Here is a 21140-nt window from a genome sequence, read left to right on the forward strand (position 1 = left end):
TTTTCCATAATTTAAATGCATAAATCATACCTGGCTCTTCATATTGTTTTATTATTCATTTTTATTTTTGTAACTATTTACTTGAGAGAATTAAATGATGGTGAAAATCAAAATGCATCCTTCCTTTCACTGAAAACAAAAAGTAATCCTATAAAGAGTAATTTTTTTCTTTGATCCTCAAAAAGTATGAAAACTAAATATGAAAACTCTTTATAAGGAGTAAGAAAAAAAAGTGATCCATGTGATGATGAACTTAAACTGTTTCCTCCTAATACAGTTTCCAATTGTGATGGTATTCAGACAGCACAAACCATTTTCTAGCAGTAAGAGTATTTAGCTGATCAAGTTGTTGCAATTCAGAATTTTGCACTCAATTTCAATTGTGGAGTCTGCAATATATGCCACAGCTAAGTTCCTTTTAAAAGAAGGATAACAGACTCAGTTCCTCTTACTTCTTGCTCATGATCTCAGAATATCCTGCACAATACAATGCTAACTACATGGAAGTCTGGTGGCTGCATAACTATCTCCTGGCTTTAGAGCAACTTTTCCCCCTTTCTTGGCACAGAACTTGCTGTCTGACATAGCTGCCTTATGCTTCTACTCTGCCCAGGGAGATAACATGGAATCTTACCGCTTGGAAGCGCCTCCCTAAAAAGGCAAGCAGAAAATAAAATCTTTTAGAAAAGGTGCAAAAAGCTGGATTATGTTTTTGTCATTTTGCCTCCAGCATCACACAAGAATAGCTAATGCACAAGAAACTTCCTGGATCTAGAACTGTAAAGAAAAGTCTTCCTGTCTCATGAAAAATCAAAGTTTCCAGATGTTTTATTGTTTCCTATCTGAATAAATCAGTGAACACTACAAAAATGTTTTAGTTCTTCCCTTAGCATTCTTTCACATTCCAGCTGAGCATCCTGGCCACTTGAAGTCTGAGGTAAGTTATTCTCAAACTTCCCACTGTAGCCTTTTTATCTTCTATGAAGATAAAAATCTTCATTTTAAGGACCTGTGCCTGGGTAGAACATCAGCTACTAACCAGCCTTAAGCAGCTGTATTATATATGTTTAAAAAAGCCACATATATACACACACACACACATATACATTCTCCTGTGAAGCAGCTGGGTTTGGAGAAATCATCATCTCAAGTGAAACTCATTCTGTTTTACAAATCCAAAATAGTTTCTCCAGCTATAGGAGGAATAATTCCCAATCTTCTATGTTAATGTGTAGAAGTAAAAGAAGTGTGCACAAAATATTTTTATTTAAAACTTTCCTTAACATTGTAGGACAAATTGGCAACATGGCCTCAACCCAATCTGTAAAAATATGTGGAAGAACTTCCAATGTGACAGCTTAACTTGCACTCAACATAAAGTGCAGTAGGAGTGACAGAAAAAGTGACAGACAAATTAAAGAGCTACCTCTGTTTTAGCAATTTTTTTTGTGACAGCATTTTAAAAGTTTGCTGGGCAATTACTCTAAAGTGACAGTGTACTGCTGAGCGGGTAGTACACTGAGTACATAAAAGAACTTGTCAATAGCTTTCAAACTCACAGGAGCTTTAGTATACATCATTACATCATTAAAATATTAATTTATATCAGCTTTTACAGATGTAAAATTGTTGCTGCACCTATTTTGCTAATTAACTCTGACATTTATGCTTTTGCATAAATGTTAAATACTTCAGAGATGGCTCATTTCTACATGCTAGTTACTGCCTGTATCAATCTGCTTGTAATATCAGAACCAAAAGAATAAGTACCCAAATACCGCCAACATTTGGGCCAGTGATGCCCTTTTGCATATAATTTTTCTTCCTCAGTTTTTTCAGCTATCTAAGTCCAGCCTTTGGGGGGCTGTAAAAATTTTTTTTTCCATGCAGCATTTTAAAGGCATGTTCAATTTATTGTAGCAGAAATTATGTGATGTAAGAGTTGAGATTTTTTTTCAAAAGAAAATGGTTTGCCTACAAAGCAGATACAAATATGGTCATGTAACAGAAAATAAGTAATACTACTGAAGAAATATTTTGCATCCGCTTTATATTACATACCTTCTGTGTGCTTTTTTGGTACATATTTGCTCAATACTAATAATGGACCACTTTAGCACTTTAAAGATTCTCTGCATATTTCAGTAAAAATTGAGTAAGTTTTCTTTTCCTCACACATATCAGAGGTTTTCCAATCACTTTAAAGAAGTACTCTCCTAATCTTCCCAGACAAAGTGACTAGTTACATTTTTCATTTTACATTACTCTGGCTGATGAGGTGTTAGAATAAGATGATCCAAACTTAGTTTATATCAGAATCATTAAAGTGATTCTAATGCCTTTAGCAAAAAATATTAATCCTGGACAAACTCTGCTCATGGACAGGCAAAGAACAAATAAATAGGGCTTTTCACTTCCATCATACAAGTTTAAATCTACTCTACTTTAGTATTGTCCAGAAATTATCAGGCGTAAACTGGCCTAAGTTCCCTGTAGGAAACCAGTGCTAAAACAGATGGAGATATCCAGTACTGCAGTATTTTGTTATACACTGAAAGGACTTATAAGCCACCCAGGCCTCTCTTCTATCTCATCAATACTTTTAATGTTAATGTGTAAATGTGGGGGAAAAGGCAAATGCTCACCAAGAGGATTTCCTATCAGCCACGTCAAATATCTCCCGTTGTGTTCTTTCCCCAGTCCTTCATATGGATTTGTACTTGGGGTCATCTCATGGCACACTTTGCATCCTGCTGCTACAGAATAGAGCCAGTGTGACAGCCTAGTACCAGTGACATGCATTTTCAGAAATTCTTAAGCATTTCTAGTTTTAAAAAGCAACGCATTGGGATAGTACTGATAGAGTTAAAGCCAGTTCAATGTTTTCTGAAATTAAAGTGCTTTTTTAAGCAACATAATACAAACCATCACTGTCATTAAAGATAGGCTGTAGCTGGAGTAAGCAGGTGCTTCCCAATAGTACTTGCTCAAACCCACACTCAGATAATTTTCTTCATTCATACAGAAAACGTGTGGGGAAGATGTTTCCAGTGAAATCATAGCCAGTCCTGTAGGTGAAGGATACTCTGGAATTCTGCTGCATTGGCTGCAATGTGTCTAAAGTTCTGTAGCTATCAATCTCGAGCCCTGCCCTCTGCCTGTTTAAAGACATTGCACTGCTGAAGAGTAGTTCACAAACTTTCATGCACTATTCACAAAATGCATGAAATTTTGCACCTTAAGATTCTCTTTCACCTCAAAACCCAGTTCTGTTCAAATACTGCAATATCTAGATTCATGCTATAAGTGCAGCACTACCACAAAATAATACAAGTCCAGCTCTCCATTAGATCCTGCAAACCAATATGCAGGAGGTATTGTGTTAAAGTAGTAACCTTGATCCTAAAATATTTCTTAAAAGCTGACAGCCAAATTCTGGAAGTTGAAGCCACATAAGTTTATTAGGTTATCATTAAGTTTTGACCAGCAGTTATATGCACAGCTCAAACACACTTCTAAACATCTGGTCAATAGCTGTACCCTATTCAAGTATTGAAAGTCATCCTCATTGATTTTGTAAGAAAATAACCAAAAATCACAATACAGCAAAGAAATACTATGTTATAGAGTATGTTTAAAAATGATAAAATGGTTATAAAATAATTCCCAGCGTTTCATATCACATAAAATGTGTATTTTGAAGATTTGTGCCATCTCTCCAATCACACTCACAGGAAGCAAAATAATGCAAAAGCAACAGTACAAAATGTAGTTAATATTGACATTAAACTATGTATCAGCTACTCCGGGTGTTATGAAGTAAACTTAAATCTACATCACTAAGGAAATTCAGCAGTAAGAAAACAGTTTTCCTCTGAGAAATGTGGCAAAACTTGCAATACACATTTCTCTCACTGAGTTAACTTCTCCCTAGTTACAACAGTCCAACTGGAGTGTCGAAAAATGGCTTTAGTAGCACAAGAGTTCAAGCTGCATTCAGGCAGAACTCCCATCAAAATAAATGGGAATCTCTCCTACAGCTCTGTTTCTGAAAATGCAGACACATGTGGCTATTGAAGGCCACAGGCCTGCATGTTTAAAATTAACCCCACATAAATATATGGGCTCAAAGCCTAAAGAAGAAGTACAGAACTGAACCTTACAGGAACAATGGCTCAGAGATTCCAAAAGAAATTGCTTAAAAAACTTATATTAAGAGTGCAATGCTTAACTCTTCTAGTCTCCTTTGAAAAATCTCTTCATTTACCTCAGCTATTTCCTGAGTAGCTCAAGCCTTCTGTGTGCCAGGAAAAAAGAGAAAAGATATCCTCACTGCCTTAACTATTCATGCATTAGGATTCATGCACTATATGAACAGTTTTGATCCAGATCAAGTTCTACACTTTATCAAATAGCATAAATATCTAAATATGATAATGCTAGACCTGTATTCATTAGTGCTTTAGTCAATGGGGACATATTTGTAACAGAAAGACACTGTCACTTCCGAGGGAAAAGATCATTTTGTGACAGGTAAATTATTGCTATATCTCATTAGGAATGTTACGTTCCTGTGCTAAGATGTATCAATTGCAAAGGGGTAATCATCATAATAGCATCAAGATGTTGCTATATATAATCTAGAAATCAGAAGAATGTGTTCCCCTTGGGCCTGCACTGAAATTTCAATGCAATTATCAATACTTTACAATCAATTTCTACTAACTTTTCTCCCATAAATCAGTGGTGCACACCAATACCAAAGTACCAAAGCATTCCTTTAGATGGCAGCTCTTCAAGATCCCAAGCTTTAAAATGACAGCTATTTCTCTAGTTCAGAATCAGCTGTGTCAGTGTCATTTCATTCAGCAAGGAAGTCTCAGAGACATCTCTGCCTGATGCTAGGGAGCACTAATAGTCCCATCTGACCTGAAGTGATCCTGGACATCCCCTGAGAGACTGGTTGCTCTCACATGCAATTCTCTGTCCATAGGTTCTACTGTACCAATCTGGTAGGATTGGTTGTATCCATACTGACAAAAATAGAAATTTGAGACCTCAGATTTAGATCAGAAATACTGACAACATTTCCCCTTGTTAAACAGTTAAATAAGACACCAGAAATATAAATATGTCTAGTATCAGGCATTTCAAATTGAACGAAAATTTCCTGCAAAAAGGAAGTCAGTCCTTTCCCCTTGATTTACTGCATTGACAAAGGAACCCCTCCTGATTTACATTAGAGCATGTGAATCAAAAATTGCTATTAGATATGTCAAAATATTGCCTCATAAATTTTTAGAATCAGAGATTACACCATAAGTATTTTAATGAAACCTAAAGACAGAAAAGTGAATTTAAGTCTTTAATTCATTAAGAGCTAAACTTTCAAGGCTGAGGGACATACATCACTTCTAGTGGATTCCTAACAAATCTAGATTTTTCACCATGATAGGAAAATGTGACCAGAGTAATAATACATGGTGTTATATACTGCTACACAACTTAGAAAAATTACATCTGCTACTGGATAGATGTGGAAAGAGTCTGCATTAGAAAGCTTCCTGCTGGGTCTCAAACATACATCAGTAATGGTTTGTTTTCAGCACAAGAAAAATTGCTATTGTCATATTCCAAAGTAAGCGTAAATTGTTTTATTATAAACTCCCTGTTAGTCCCTGTTTAACTGAGAAATCATTCAATCTAAATTTATCTTTTCTCTGTGGCAAGGCCATGTGCTGGTATCACCAAATTTTGCCTCAGTAAGACCAGTATTTCTGTAAAAGACAGACTGCACTCTTGATCTTAAGCAACCTGCCATACATTAACTCTTAGTTTGCCCTCATTTCCTTTGATTTATAATCCAAGGCTCTCAGTTTCATGAAGAAAAGGCCTCATTGTTGTTGATTCACAAGGCAATCAGTCTCTATAAACTTCTATCATGCTTGACAATTCAACATTTTATGAAAATATACATTTCAGAAACATTGAAAATTAATGAAAACTGTCCCCTATTTATATGAATTCCTGTAGCTTCAATAGAAAGAATTCCTAGCCCAGATTAGTAATGATAGATATACCTATTCCATCTATCCTCCATGCACTTAGTTTTCATTTGATTTGCAAGAGAACTAATCTGCTTAAATAATGCCACTTAAATGTACACAAAACCAATATGTAGCCTTTTTTATTTTCCTTTTTCTACATTTTTTGCTCTTCCATCTTATCTTTAGCATCTGATGGCAACAGGGTAAGTGTCAAAGACTCAAAAAGAACAGCAAAGCAAGCACTCAGACATCATACTGGCTCCAATCAGCATGAGAAGGTGTTATTGTTGTGTCCAAGCTCCAGCAAGGAAGGCTTTGTTGACGATGTAATTTTTCACACGTAGTGCCATGAAATGTCAACCTGAAGCAAAATCAAATCCACCACCCCTAATGTCACAAACAGCTCCATTATACCATCAAGAGCACAGCTGAGGAAATAGAATGAAGCTAACTCCCCAGTAAATACTTATCTGCTAAAGATTAAAAGTGTTTGAATTTATAGGCATTGGAAATATTATAAGTTTGATTTTTATATGTACACATCTGCCCACATTCAAAAAGGGATAGACTTGTTTAAAACAAAACATTTCCTTTAAATTTTTTTAATTGGCAATTACAAACAAGCAAAGCATCCTTCCTACCCACTAATTTAACCTCTGGGGAATAGCAATATATTTTGCATCTTACCACTCTTCACTGAAAACCTGGAGCAATTTCTATACTTTCTTTAAGAAAGGAGGTTGAAAAACATGATGTTACTAGAAACTGTGGGGATCCACTGTTTTCTGTCTCCAGCTTCTCGATGTTCTCACTGGCCAAAGTAGCAGCCAGCTCAGTGTGACTTGCACAGGCAAGCCAAGCCAAGCCAAGTCAGGTGGTATGTGCTGTCTCAGAAGAAAGAAGATAGGATTGCTTCTCTAATTATGCCAATGAAGGGCATCCTTAAAGCATGTAATTCATTCCTCTTTTATAGGGCTTTCCAGAAGAAGATATTTACTGAAGGGCATAGCATGTACTATTTTAAAAATAAACTATTATTTACTGAACAAGAAGAACCCAGTCCTTTCAAATATCTTTTTATAATGGGATTTTTCCAGTTCTTGTTCTACACCAGGTTTGGGTTTTTGTTTTGTTTTTTTGGGTTTGTTTGGGTTGGGTTTTTTTGGGGTTTTATTTTTTTTAATGTCTGGAGAAAGTAGAAGCCACAAGTGGTGAAAAATGATAGTTTACTTCAGGTGATTGGGAGATCTTCCAAATTAAGAAGGGAGTATGTCAATGATATTTCTGCAGTATGCAGAAATTTAAGGATTTATCTGGATAGTGGCTGCTAGCCTATGGCTTTGATGCAGCTTAAACTGAGTAAGGGTTATTTCCTGTGCGAGGAAAGAGAACCGGAGTTCGCCTCTGCCCCTCCTGCCTCGTTGCTGTGTTCCCATTCAAAAGCACAGGATGGAGAAGCTGGAGCGTTCCTGGAGCACACTGCTGCTCCCCACTGCCGGCTCGTAGGTCCCAGCCTACAGCCAGGGCTAATTTAAGAAGTCACAGGTGCAGCAATAATCTACTGCAGGAACTAAGTTGTTGTTGTTACACTTTTGGGTATAGAACTGCAGCTACAGACTGAGATCTGGCTCAGGTATGAACTTACATCAGGCCTGCTAAGACAGTAAATCTTCAGCAGGAACCTCAGAAATTGGAGAGGAAGAAAAAATTTAGCTGTACTCTGAGTTTTGGAATATGTGGTACTCTGTGTTATTCTGGAGATCCCCTAGTCTAAAATGAGATAAAATTAAGAATATTTGTAAGGAAAAGCAGTGACTTTAGCTGCTACTGGCTTTCTTTCCTGTTGGGAAAAGCAGTTTGTGAAATATCATTAGATAGTTTCTTGTAGCAGCATGATATCTCTTTATTAAAACCCATTGATGTAACTAGGAAGCAAAACTATTGCTAGAGAAAAGCACATATCATCCCAGTTATTATCTTCACAAGGGTGTGTTTCAGAAAGACTTACATTGGGCCAATGAATAATTTGTGTGTTTTCTTTTAAAAAAATTACTGTCTCATGATATTCAAGAATAAATTTAACCTTTCTTTGGACAAACATCTAACAATGAAAAAAGAGATTATTAATTTGAATATAACAGCCTTAGAAAAAAAAAAGATTTTTTATTAGTCAAAGTCAAGAGCAATAACTATGCGTACAAGAAACACATCCAAAATGTGGTATGCTTAGTGGTAGAATCTCACCTATCCCAGAGCTACCAAAACCCAAAAATGTCTTAATGAAGTATGAGTGTATAATTCTGACAAAAAAATGAAGAAAGTGTTCACCTTGTGAATAAAGAAGCACAGAGACCCCATTAAAGGACATACTAGACCTGGCGAATGAAAGCTAGGAAACCACTGTAGATAAAACAGGAAATAAAAAGCAGCCACATACATTTGATTTCTGAAGACCTTTGAAAAGGCAGTAGTTGAGAAAAACAAAGTAGAAGAAATCAAAGCAAAGTTTATTTTTTGACATTTCCCTTCCAAGACCAAAAAATACAGATAGGTGAAAAAGCATTATCTGAGGATGATGTGAACACACTAATTGGCAGGCTGGAGAGTGAGTACTGAAGGGACTTACAAGGTGAAGAACCTTCCAAGTGCTGGGAGAAATTACTTGCACATTAATCATTCACCATCTGGGAAATAATTAGAATGCCTACCCACTCCTCAATGACCACAATTTCTGGGGTTTATTGTGGTTGGAATATTATTTAAATCAAAAATATGAACAAGTTAAAAATCTTTTGTTTCACAACACATTTCATTGCTATCAGTTTTCTACTAACAAGAAGTGCTAAACAGTAGTCCTTTCATACCTGACTTGCTTGTTCTATTTCCAAATTCAGCTAGTCAATCAATTTATTTCTATCTGTACACTTTAAGAAACATGTTTGGAATGAAAAAATAGCCTTTTTAAGGCTGCCTTTCTCCCATCTCCAATTTTGTTCATTCTAGCTGTTTGTTACAGCACAGCTGCAGTGCACTACAAGCACGGGGGGATGGGGGGGAAGAGAGGGCTTTGGAAGGGCATCTGGTTCAAGGTTAAGATGAGATAAAGCCATAACTTGCTTTAGACTTATCTATGTCTCATCTCAGCTGTGTGATATGACCCTCTCTTCTTGCTGAGCTGCACTATCTCATGCTGATACTGTGTATCAGCTGACAGACATCCTGAGCTTTATTCTTGCCACTGTGATTTCAAAAGATGGCTACAATGAAGTATGGAAAAGTATTTAGCAGACTGAAGGAAATTGGGAAATAAGTTTTATAGTAATGTGTTTCACAACCATTAGTCAGCTAAATCTGCATCTTGTAATAAAATATTTACAATTATTGTCAGTGAAATTAAGGTTTCATTAATTTCCAGTTCATTCTTAACTGTGTGTTGCTATTTTTATGTTAATTCAGACTATTTTAAATATACTCAGCTCTTTGAAGTGCCCAATGGAACATTTTCAAAAGTAACTAATTTCAGAAACAACAGGATCATAAGTTAAGTTAGGAATAATCTGCAGCAGAAAACTACTTTAGGGTGTTTATTTTAGGGAGCCAAACACTGTCTTAAGCACAGGAAATGGCTATAAAATGCAGAGCAGGTTTTGAGAAGATTTCAGCTGAATTCTGGAAGTACTAGGCAGAAATATTACGCAAGCCAGCAAATATCAAGAGGCTTTCAAAGGTTTCGGCTTTGGCCCACTTCAGTGCAAAAGCCATGATGTTGATTCTAGAATATTTTTATCTTCCTGCATTACAGAAGCAGCTAACAGTTCTCTACCATTAAAGACTGGTCAGAGTTTTAAGCTTCAGCTGGAGTGAGTCCAGAGATGCTTACATTTGTTTTATGCTTCAGTGACCACTGAGTCTCAGTAAAGTAAGTTAATAGCTTGGATTTTGATCCTGTTTTGCTCTTGTGCCATAAAATTAAAAGAAAGAGTTGTCTTCTGTCTTCCACCAACCATTCTAAAATGTCTTCTTAAAAGAACATGTGTTTATTTATGAGAACAGCTTCAAATAATTCCAATTTTGTGTTCAGAACAAAGGACACTGCATTTACAAGTAAATTCCACTTACTTGTTTCTGCAGCATCCATACCTGACACACTTTGTCAGAGATTCTGATTTATAAATCTTAAATTTGTAGTAGATAACCGTGGGCCCAGAAATACTGTAACTGTAAAATATTTGCTTCTGATTTGTTTTATTCAATTTCTATTATTAAGCCTTATTAAAGAACAACTGGACATTCACTACATATGTTATGCAATATGCAAAACGTATAGGCTTGGTTACTCCACTATGTTTTTGATAGCAAAAATAAATTTTCCTAAAACAAGACTGAAAATCATTTATGGACTACCCCCTGCTCTGTTTTCTATTCAGCATCTAAATATTCAAGGCAAAACAAAGCTTAACTCCACATATTATGAAAACTACCATTTAAAATTTATTTATGTTTAAAATTACCTACAAAACTTTTCTTCTAAACCTCAGTTGAGGTATCAGTTTTTTAAATATATTCATCACATTTACCAGAATCCTATCATCTCTCCTCTTCCTATTTAATTAAGAATTACTTTTGCCTGCCACAGGAGAATCAGAAGAGCTTTCTTTTGAGTTATTCAGAGAGTGGTAAAATAACACATGCAGATACAGCAGCTGACAACATAAGCAGGGTCAGTATTAGGACAAACTGGCCAAAAAGAGCAGCTTTTGGCATAATTTTAATCAGTCCTTGGGTACATGAAATGTCATGGAGTTTCATATGAAATGAAATTATCCCTTTCTCTTAGCTTATTTTTGTTCCAACTAATCCTCTAACTCTTTATTAAACATTATCTTTACCATCTGCTCTGGGTGAATGTTCAACACCTTGCAGAAGAACTCTGGGCTGATTGGTTTTTATGAGCAACATGATCTGAGTTTTATGCACATACTTAGGATTATGTCAAGGACAAAGAGGATGAATAATCCATTAACTATAATAAGCAGGAACCCATATCAGTGAAGCTCAAACATGTGTTATGTTTCAAAAGGAAAAGATGAATTAGAGATATGTGGATCATAAAATACACATAACCCAAGACCCTCTCTACACCAGAATGTAATTTCCATACATGCATACTCCACTAAACAGCATTCCTGAAAGTGATGTTTCATTCTTGACAAATCAGACTTTATAGTGCTGAAATGGAATTTCCAGGCCTACAACATGCAAAGAAATAGCTCTGCTGAACTGGGCATTTCCTCTAAAGTGGAACAGATGGCAGCAAAATATCTGCCCCATGCACAGGTCTTTCAACCACATCTATATGGTCAATAATAGAACTTCACTCTATTTTCATACTTTCAGTAAGCCTCTAAAATAAATCATCAAGGAAATGCTGCTGTTTAAAGTCACAGTTTAAAAATTTACACTTAAAAAGTAATTGTCAAAAGTTAGTCAAATGTTGCTATCAAATAGATCCAGTTATTGCTTCCACTCTTTGATTACCACAAACACTAAAAATAACATTACCAGTATTAATTATGATATTGAGGGTAATGTGTATCAGCCCACCAAGACTGCATTTGCCACAAAACACATAATTGTAAGAATTTGGTTCCTTGCTTGCAATAGTTCATGTAATTACCCACCTTTTTCACCTTTCTACATCTTCTGCAATAATTTGTCTTCCTCTGGCTAACCTTTCAGACCAAAGTATTTATCTTTTCTTCCACTATAAAGGATTATGATCCCAAAATAAACAACAGTTATGATGGTATTTGATAACAGTATATTATCAACAGAAAATATCTGGACAGTAAGTCTTTACTCATCTCCACTGATGCAGAAGGTTTGCACCATATATCCTTGCAGTATGCTCTAAGGCCTAATGACTGACTACTCTCCTAAACAATTTCAGTAACTTGTTGAGAATTACTTAACTCACAGTGAGCAGTGTTCTTCACTGCTGTATCATTCCATTCCATGAAGGGAAGGATCAAGGTTCTCCCCTGGTATAAGGGTTATGAATTCTGTTGATTTCAATAGAACTGTGTTGATTTGAATCAAGGGTGTGATCTATACACTTTTAGAATCAGTGAAACAGTAAGGACTCTGAGAGAGATAGTCATTACTAGCTACTGGCTATGCTGCTAAAGACTATGAGAATTGTCCAGCTGAGAGCTTTGGCAACAGAAGGCTATATTAATCCCAATATTCAAACTTCAGTACTGCATGTGCTTTGGCTGACCAGGGACCTTGACTTCTTTACCTGTTCCTGTCGTACACACTAGGGGCAAAACAGGCTTAGAAGCAAATCACAGAAACCATGCTCCATGAACCATGCTCCAGACCACTGCCCTCATAGCTCACTGGATTAAAGGGAGATCAGACTAGACCCGAGATCATTTACTGTATGGAGACCTGGTCAAGTTGCTTACCCTAATCTAAATCTCAAGTGTGCTAAGCAACAGATGAAAAGCTACACAATAATTGCCTAGCTCAGGTGCTTGGTAAACAAACTTTCCTATACTTCCAGACTAGTGACCAGTTTAGAAACAAAACCTAGTAATAAATAAAAAGTAGTACAGCTGAAAGAGCCCAAAATAGCATTACACTAAGTTACAAACAATAACTCAGTATCTTCCTCTCCAATTCCTCCAGGCATGGGCAGCATTCAGTGATAGTCATAGGTGGGCATGGAAGGATCCAGTATGTTTATGTCACAGCATTTCCCATGTAAATAATTAGCTGCTTAACACACACCCAGGAGTTCTTCCTAGACTAACAAGTCTTTGTGAATCTCTCAGTTCAGAATACAAACTTCATTACTAAATGAAAGAATAAACATACATGATATTCAGAGTAAAAGGGTAATAAAGATTTTATATCTATCTTAACTATTAGCATGAGTAATACACAAAATGGATTTGTTTTAGGTTACCAGCTTTTATCCAGATTATCCAGACTATCAGCATCTGGTTTAAGTCCCCAGTGTAACCATCTGTAGTAATGTCACATGAAGGATTAGCCTTATCTGACATTTGTAATGAATATATGGATGGAAGAAGAGGAAGGAGTGTGACATAGAGTACAATTGTTAAACCTTAAAATCAGGTGAAACCACATCTCTATTTGCTGGTTCTAACGATGGGGTTTTTTACTTTTCAAATGTTAGCATATGTATTGAAAGACAACACATCCTCATTGATTTTTTAAAAAAAAGCAGGCAAACTGAGAAAAAAATATATTTGACCTTTTAAACATAATTAGAACATTAAATAAAAATAAAGCCTACTTCACCATGTTCAGCTATGACAGATGGGTATGATCACAAAAACATCAAAGGTAGGCTTATCCTAATCCTGTAAAGTGGTAAGTGCCTCCTGAAAGGTCCTGAGTGCCTTCTAATCCTGCTGAGGATAGGCTGAAGTGCAATGAGAGGTAATGGGAGCAAGTAACAGAGGTAATAGTGAGCTTTCCTGGCCACATGAGGAACAGACTATATTAAAAAGATCTGATATGTTAGGAAATCACCTAATTAATCTAAACACAGAAATCAGAAAGTAGGAAGATGTGTGTTTATTCTCTGTAAGTTAGTCCCACATCATGCAGCCTGAATTCAGAAAACCTGGCTTCTCTTCCAGGCTTTGTTATTTGCATAAAATTGCACAGTGTCCCAGGTCAATATACTTAACCCCTTAGCATCAGTGTCTTCTTTCCATTAATGGTGAAACTGAAGTGACCTCTTCTCAAGAGATCATGAAGTTGGGCCAAATTGGCAATATATAAGAATCTATGACCATGATTAGTTTTGCTGCATCAGAATGTATGATGAAAAAGCTGAGGTTTAAAGCAGAAAGAAAAACTCAAATCCTACAAAATGTTTTGATTTGAGGATTTCCCCTTTGGGTGCAATCAAATATTTAGGGTAGGGAAAAGGAGAATAAAGGATTCTATCAACTTAAGGCAGGTACCACTACCTTTGGAAGAACAGCTGAATTGGAATGGCTGCTGATCAGATTAAGTTCAACAGGAGTATTTTTATTTAAAAATGGCCAGGTGAAAGGTCTCAGTGAAGATGGGCTCTGTGTTTCGAGACTAGGTGATATGAGAACACAGTCCTGCAGTGGAGTGTGGCAGCTAAACAAACACGGTACATTGTGACAATGCCAACCACTCCTCCCCAGTTTAAAACAAGCTTGATAAGTCACACTGCAAATGTACCTTGTGCAAAGTCACAGATGTTATCTAGTGCAGCCTGAGAACTAAGCCTCAGCCAGTTTTATCTCATCACAGTGAAACTCTAGAATGTTCCCATTGGTCATACAAGACATGGATATCTTATTTCCTTTAGTGAAACAGACACAATTAATAGCTGATATTAAAAAAGGCTTCTTCATATGTGTATTATTATTAGATGTCACACATCCATGAAGCTCAAGCTTAGAGTTTTTTTCAAGTATCCAGATACCTGTTACCAGGCAGAGTGTCAAATGCCTATATTTTATAAATTTGCATGAGACATTTTTATAGCACATGCTGTATTGGCACCATTGCCCAATACTGCATGCAATTACTTTGTTGTTGCTGTTGTTGCTGAGGGCCAAGCTCTAACAAATTAAATTTAGAGAAGGGAAATAGGCTTATATGCAAATGGAATTAAATGCTGACACAAGGATAAAACAGCCCTGGATTTAGGCAGGGCTCTCCCCCCGACTTTTTAACCAATCATTAGATTTAAATTGAACAGACAGATTCATCTTTGATTTAACTCCACTGTAATCAATGGAACTGCAGCAGGGATGAACCCGAAGCAATATGTTTTTGACAGGTTTTATGCAGTGGCTATCCAGAATGAAGTAGATGAAACAGATTTAATTTTTTTGCTTATAATTGATGAAATTATTTCACCATCCCCAAATCCCTGCATCAAGGAAATTAGTTGGTGCATAAAAATGGATAAAGTAGGCTGTTGCATGCCAAATACCAACTGCTGACCACAGGCTCTGTACCCAAATACACAAAGCCAAAATATTTATCTGACTTACCTGTGATCCAGCTCAAGCTCCCTAATGGTGTCAGTACAGTTGGATAATTGCATGGTTTCTCCTCAATGTCACTTGAGCTGCATAAAAAGAATGAGTACATTTACTATCTCTGTAATATTAGTATCATATATAAATAGTGGCTGAACTTAAAAAACTATGGAATAATGACAGTTATCTGATCATTGCTTTGAATAATGATCATTGCATGGAATAATGACAGTTATCTGATCATTGCATTATACGAAATATGCATGTCAGTAAACTTTTAGAACCCTTTGTTGCATTTTGTGCCCTTGTTACATTGCTTCCTCCCTTCTCTGTCTCCATTGGCACATCTTGTGTTTATCAAAATACTTAATAAATTAATGTAGGACCAAAGGACTGTGACAACAGGCACTGTATATGTAGCTGATGAGAACTAGGGACTATTGCTCATACCAATCTGACAGACTGGTTTTTTTGGCACCTTTTTTTTCATCAACTCCTCTTCATTCTTCTCTCCCTTCCTAGTTTTCCATTGTTTCTTTCCAACTGACAGCTCATTGCTTATTTATTTATTCATGGTCTCATTTTTTGGTTTTAAGGATTCTTTATTCAATGGTAAGTTCAGAGGTACAACAGTTTGTTATTCCACACTGCCACTTCTCTGTACTAAAGCCACCAAATGATGCAGAGAACTTCTGTATGGGTGTGTAGCTTTACCCTTCTTGTGTCAGTTTCCACTCTTACATTGCTTTTTCCCACAAAAGGTTTTAGCTTCTTTTTCACTGTATATGCTCATGTAATGCTAATTTTGGTAACTGCCAATGGTTAACCAACTATACATGAAGCATAACAGACTTCCTGCTGGCTCCTATGGCATGATCACCACCAGCCAGAGTTTGCAGATTATCTTCTTGAAATATTAGAGTAGGACAGTGCTTTTTACTTAGTGACCACAATAGGTCACTAAGATAAGTGTATTGTCAAAAAGTAAGTCCATGCATCAAGCATTCATTAACTTCTTCAGTAGAGATATCCTCAGCTGTTGGAGGATATAGGGATTGAGACTTGGGACTATAGATATTCTAGGCAAAGACAGAAAAGCAGACCAATTTCAAAAAGCAAAAATATTTCCAATACCAATTTATTGGTATTATCACCACATTATTACCAATTTATTTCCAAAATACCAATTTCAAAGCAAACTCAATTCAGATCTAACAGCCCTAGAGAAACATGTATTTCCTTTGTATATCTTGTCTTACCTACATAAAAGCAAGAGGTAGGAATCTAACAAGGCCTAGCACTGAACTTACATTGAGGGGATTACTGATCTTTGTTTACATTTGCTGCTCTGTAGCAAATCATTAGGGACATAGCAAAACAGTGCTTATCAGTACTATTATACTAAATGGAGTTTTGCTCTAGTTTTGCTCACTAGAGATTTTTGAAAGTATAATCAGAATTATTTGGCAACATGCAGTCCTGTGAAAATATGTACAACAGAGAGAATTACAGTGGCACCATGTATTTTAATGCAAAACTAGTTTAAAAAAAAAAAGTTATGAAGATATAGGTCAATAAAAAGTGTGGAAAGCAACTGCTTATATAATACACATCCAGCTTTAAAGAGAAGGGAAAGATACTATCTTTACAAGTATGTCACTGTATAACTTATAGGAAAATGAAGATTTTTCATTTCAGCTACTAATAGTTTCCAGAACATAAAGCATAAAAGTCTGAGTACTCCCTTTTTTCAAGCAGTAAAGGTCTCAAGTTTTTACCCTATTCATATTTGTTATCATGTCCAATCATTTGTATTTCATTGATTTAAAAACTGAGAAAATGGTCCATCAAAATAATGCTTTTTATAGATGTTACAAACTGTATTACAATTCTTCTACATTTTTCACCATGGAAACTACAGTAATTTTCAAGTAATAAAACTTCATGCTTACTTTCTGGAGTTCTAATTCTAAACATTTCATTCTGTTCACTTATCTGGTGGTACCACACTCAAAAGCATTCATTCTTCTCAAGTGAAAAAAGCAGAGTTAGAGATGGTAACTGATATTTGCATGAATTCAGGAATCGAAGCAAAACTAAGATATTGGATGGTTGTTAATTAAGAAGTCAAGTCAGCATTCAACCATCCCTTAAAATATTTCTAATATTAGTAAAAAAGTCTTCAACTCAAACTTATAAGCATGATTTCTTTCCCTAGTCTTTCAAGAGATGAAATTAAAAAGGCATCTTAAGGAAAGACACATGCATCAAATCCAGTATGTGGGAAAAAACTTGCTGGATTACTATCAAATTCATAGAGTAACATTAACTGCTTGCCTTCAAACTTCAAAGTGGTCCGTTAATTTTTAGTTCTTTCTTCTACTCCAGCTTTGAATTTCTTCTTTTTGCCTGCCAAAACACCTGAATTGATCTGTGGTCATCTGTGGTCATCATGTGATCTGAAGGGAGGCTGTCCATAAAATCAGTTAATCAATTCATGAACATACTATAGAGTTTTATGCTGAAATAATTAGAAACTTATTTAGTACTCTTTAAAACGCTCTTGAATCCTGCGGGCGCCCGGCTGATGCGCGGGGAGGGCTCTCTGTGCCCTGGAGCCCCCGCCGGGCTGCGAATGCCAGGGCGGCCTCCCCTGCCCGGCCCCGCCAGCGCCAGAGCCGCTCGGGCACAGCTGGGAACGGCCGGCAAAAGCTCAGCTGGGGAACGGGCGGCTAAACTGAGCTGGGGAATGGCCGGCTAAACTGAGCTGGGGAACGGCCGGCTAAAGCTCAGCTGGGGAACGGCCGGCTAAAGCTCAGCTGGGGAACGGCCGGCTAAACTGAGCTGGGGAAGAGCTGAGGCGGCTAAAGCTCAGCTGGGGAACGGCCGGCTAAAGCTCAGCTCGAGAGCAGCCGCCTAAAGCTCAGCTGGGGAAGAGCTGAGGCGGCAAAAGCTCAGCTTGAGAGCAGCCGCCTAAAGCTCAGCTCGAGAGCAGCCGCCTAAAGCTCAGCTGGGGAAGAGCTGAGCCGGCTAAACCACAGCTGCCAAAGGTGCACGGCTCTCGCACCGACTAAAAGGCTCTCGCATCTTCTACTAGAAACACTCCCTCTTCATTTTTTCCCAGTGCTAGAAGTTTATGAGTCTTTTATCCAAACTAAATAATGTTCCTAAAGAAAGTTTTATATTCCTTTGGGAAGAAAGAAGTAAAATGAAGAGTTGGATAAGAGTCTCTTACACAAAACAAAGCAAAATATTCAAAATATGCAAATGTGTAACCATCATAAATATCTACTATGGAATTAAAAATGGGTTCATTTTGAGAAACTTCCCCATTCATGGGAAAGCACCCACAACAGAGAGAGAAAGAACAAATGCAAGTAAAAGGAATCAACCAAACACAGAATCTGAGAGAATTTTCAGGGAAAAGCATTTTACCACTTCTAATATGATTGAATATGCATCTTGCAAATAAATAGTCTAAAGAGTGGGAGAAAAAATTAGTAACAATTTCAGATCAAATTGAAATGAACCACTGGATGGCACTGAACTGTGAAACAGGAGAATTTGGATTCTTCTTGCAGAGTTTTGTCTGACTTGTTATGAAATTTCATTTGCTATCCCATCTCCCTCAGGATCCTCCATTCCCTTTCTCAGCTCTGGTGATTTACAGGAGTTATGGACCAGTTCTCACAGTGGACTCATCTATGCTAAAATCAGAAGATTGATTGAGGGGGGTGAATGAAAACATTCCCAGACTAGCTTTACTCTTTACTCTCACCGCCCTGCTCAACAGACTTTAATTGTCCCAGTAAGTATCCATTATGTCTTTCAGATCTGCATCCTGTGCTGTAGTCCATGTTTCCTGTCAAAGTTCCTTGATAAAGCTTCTTACAGCTATGCCTACCAGTCCTTCACTCCCACCACTTACATACAGTGCACAATAGTGATTTTGAATAGGTGACACCTGGATCTCAATGGGCTCTCTTAAGCACTACTTTATAATGCATAAAACTAGGTTCTGCTGAAATACAAGCAACTTCCTTGCACTGATGATGTGTTGCTGGACTAGCCCTGCTTTTCACCCAGATTGCTTCTAACAAGCATTTCCTGCAAGTCGGGCAATTCATGCCCCTGTGCCTGGAGTGCAGATCCCTGCAGCTGGTGCACTGAGCAGTCCCAGCCGGTGCAAGCTCCTGCACCAGGCCCTGCAGGCAGACAGCCTGGAAATGCACCAGGGAGCAGATGCATCCCCTCCTCCTGCAAGCACTGCAACAGCCACTGCACGGGTGCTTGCTTCATGCCAACTGTATGATGCGTATTTCCTGTGCTGAAGGAAATTGCATCTTTCAGAAATTGCATCAGGCTCTGGCAAAAAAATAAAGCAGCTAGGGAGAACATATTTCAATATGAGTGAGCTAATTATAATTTTGGCTCCTAAAGCTTTTTAACAGCCAACATATAAGGTCCAGCTGGCATGTCCTTCCGCCTGCCTGAAGGAAAAAAATCCCAATTTATAGCATAATCAAAAATCATGTTTTTATATTTTTGGGGGTTTTTTTAAGTTACTGCCAATACATCAGCCTATGGAAAAGCCTCAGATTGCTTTCCAAGTGATACAGTGCCAGGAAGAAAAAGTTTCAATGTATACACATTTTACTGCCTTTACACTGGTTTAAAAAGCACACAAGATTGCCTGGCTGGAAGTAAGGGGAAAAGAAGTATCAGGTAAGTGAGGAATTTGTGAATCACATAGCCCTGTGCAAGTAAGGGGCCATTGTTAATTTTCAGATTGTCATAAAGCCAGTGGTGAATTTCAGACAGTTCAAAACCAGTTACAATAGAAGGAAGAGGGGATTGCACAATCTGCTGAAATGAAATCCAGCCCACAGAAACAAAATCTTGCAAGAACCCAGCACTGAAGTGTGCTGTGAGAATAAAAAATATATGAGCAAGTGTACAGGTATAGTCTTTTAAAGACCAATGTTATTTGGTATGAAAGCAGAGGGTGTTGCACAGCTCTGAACACAGGTTTGCTAAGTATACCAGGCTCTTACTTCTTTCAGTGAATTGTACTCTGAAAACTTTGTAACTACCACAGATGTACAGGGAAGCAGCTGAATTGATTTTCACTCACTATACCTGTAGTAATAAATCAATCACCATCTCTCAGAAAAATACTATAGCACTACTTGCCCTGAAACAGCATTTTGAGTATGCACCTGCAAAGGCAGATGAATTTTTCTACATCTCATAACTGAAACACTGCACTGCAAGTAGCAGTTTGCAATGATCAAAACAGCATTTATATGTCTATTTTAAAGTGATGTTTCTTTAGCAATATAATTATGATTTTGATTACTTATGCATCAACGTAAACTAAATGAAACATATTCTAGGTTGTATTGAAAAAAATGTAAGTGACCAAATCTAGAAACTTTATTAAAATGCACAACTCTTATATGATCAACAACATAGATTTCAGCATGACTCTTTTTGTATGTAACAAGTTTGTGTAGTAACCGTAAGTGAATTAAAGCCCAGGAATGTGATTTTGGTTAGTAATCTTGCAAACCAAGGATAGGGAACAATATTTACTCTTTAACTGATGGCATCTGTAGCATATGAAGGCTAAAACGAAACATTTACCCAGGTTCTGAAACTGGAAGTTGAACAGGGTGCACCTCCTACATTCTGTGGTGCATTGTGACTTGAATGCAATCTTCTATGCCTTCCTTACTCATCCACTCTACATTTGTATGCTCAGGTATTCAAATTCCCTCAGTCTAAGTCAATGCTTGTCCAAGCCAGCCTAACAGCAGAATCTAGATGGAAGACTTTAGGTGTCTGAAGAAACAGACCATTTCAGCAATTTTTTTCCAGTTGTAGAAATTCTTTCAGTAGTTAAACAATATGCAATCTTAAAGCATGCTTGGGATGGAAATAAAGGCAGAATGGAAACTTGCCTCCATATGTTGTCTGTTACTTCAGCCTTTATAACACCAAGCCCTTCAACTTCTCCTGGTGC

The 21140-nt window shown here is 37.1% G+C and overlaps 1 non-coding gene across 50 annotated transcripts in view; it reads right to left on the reverse strand.

Moving 5' to 3' along the window:
* Nucleotides 1-21140, reverse strand: part of LOC141729846 (uncharacterized) — a 485161-nt gene that overhangs the window by 436275 nt on the left and 27746 nt on the right. For 37 of the 50 annotated variants that reach the window (XR_012581310.1, XR_012581342.1, XR_012581334.1 and 34 more), the window contains 2 exons: nt 17453-17585; nt 15128-15204 (listed from right to left, as the gene is read on the reverse strand). The exons of 10 other annotated variants lie outside the window; for them this stretch is intronic. This is a non-coding gene — a transcript (uncharacterized LOC141729846). The remainder of the gene's footprint in view (nt 1-15127; nt 15205-17452; nt 17586-21140) is intronic. 3 more of the 50 variants (XR_012581341.1, XR_012581313.1, XR_012581318.1) reach the window with 1 other exon arrangement.

Source organism: Zonotrichia albicollis, chromosome 8 (genome assembly GCF_047830755.1).
Source record: "Zonotrichia albicollis isolate bZonAlb1 chromosome 8, bZonAlb1.hap1, whole genome shotgun sequence".
Taxonomy (NCBI): domain Eukaryota; kingdom Metazoa; phylum Chordata; class Aves; order Passeriformes; family Passerellidae; genus Zonotrichia; species Zonotrichia albicollis.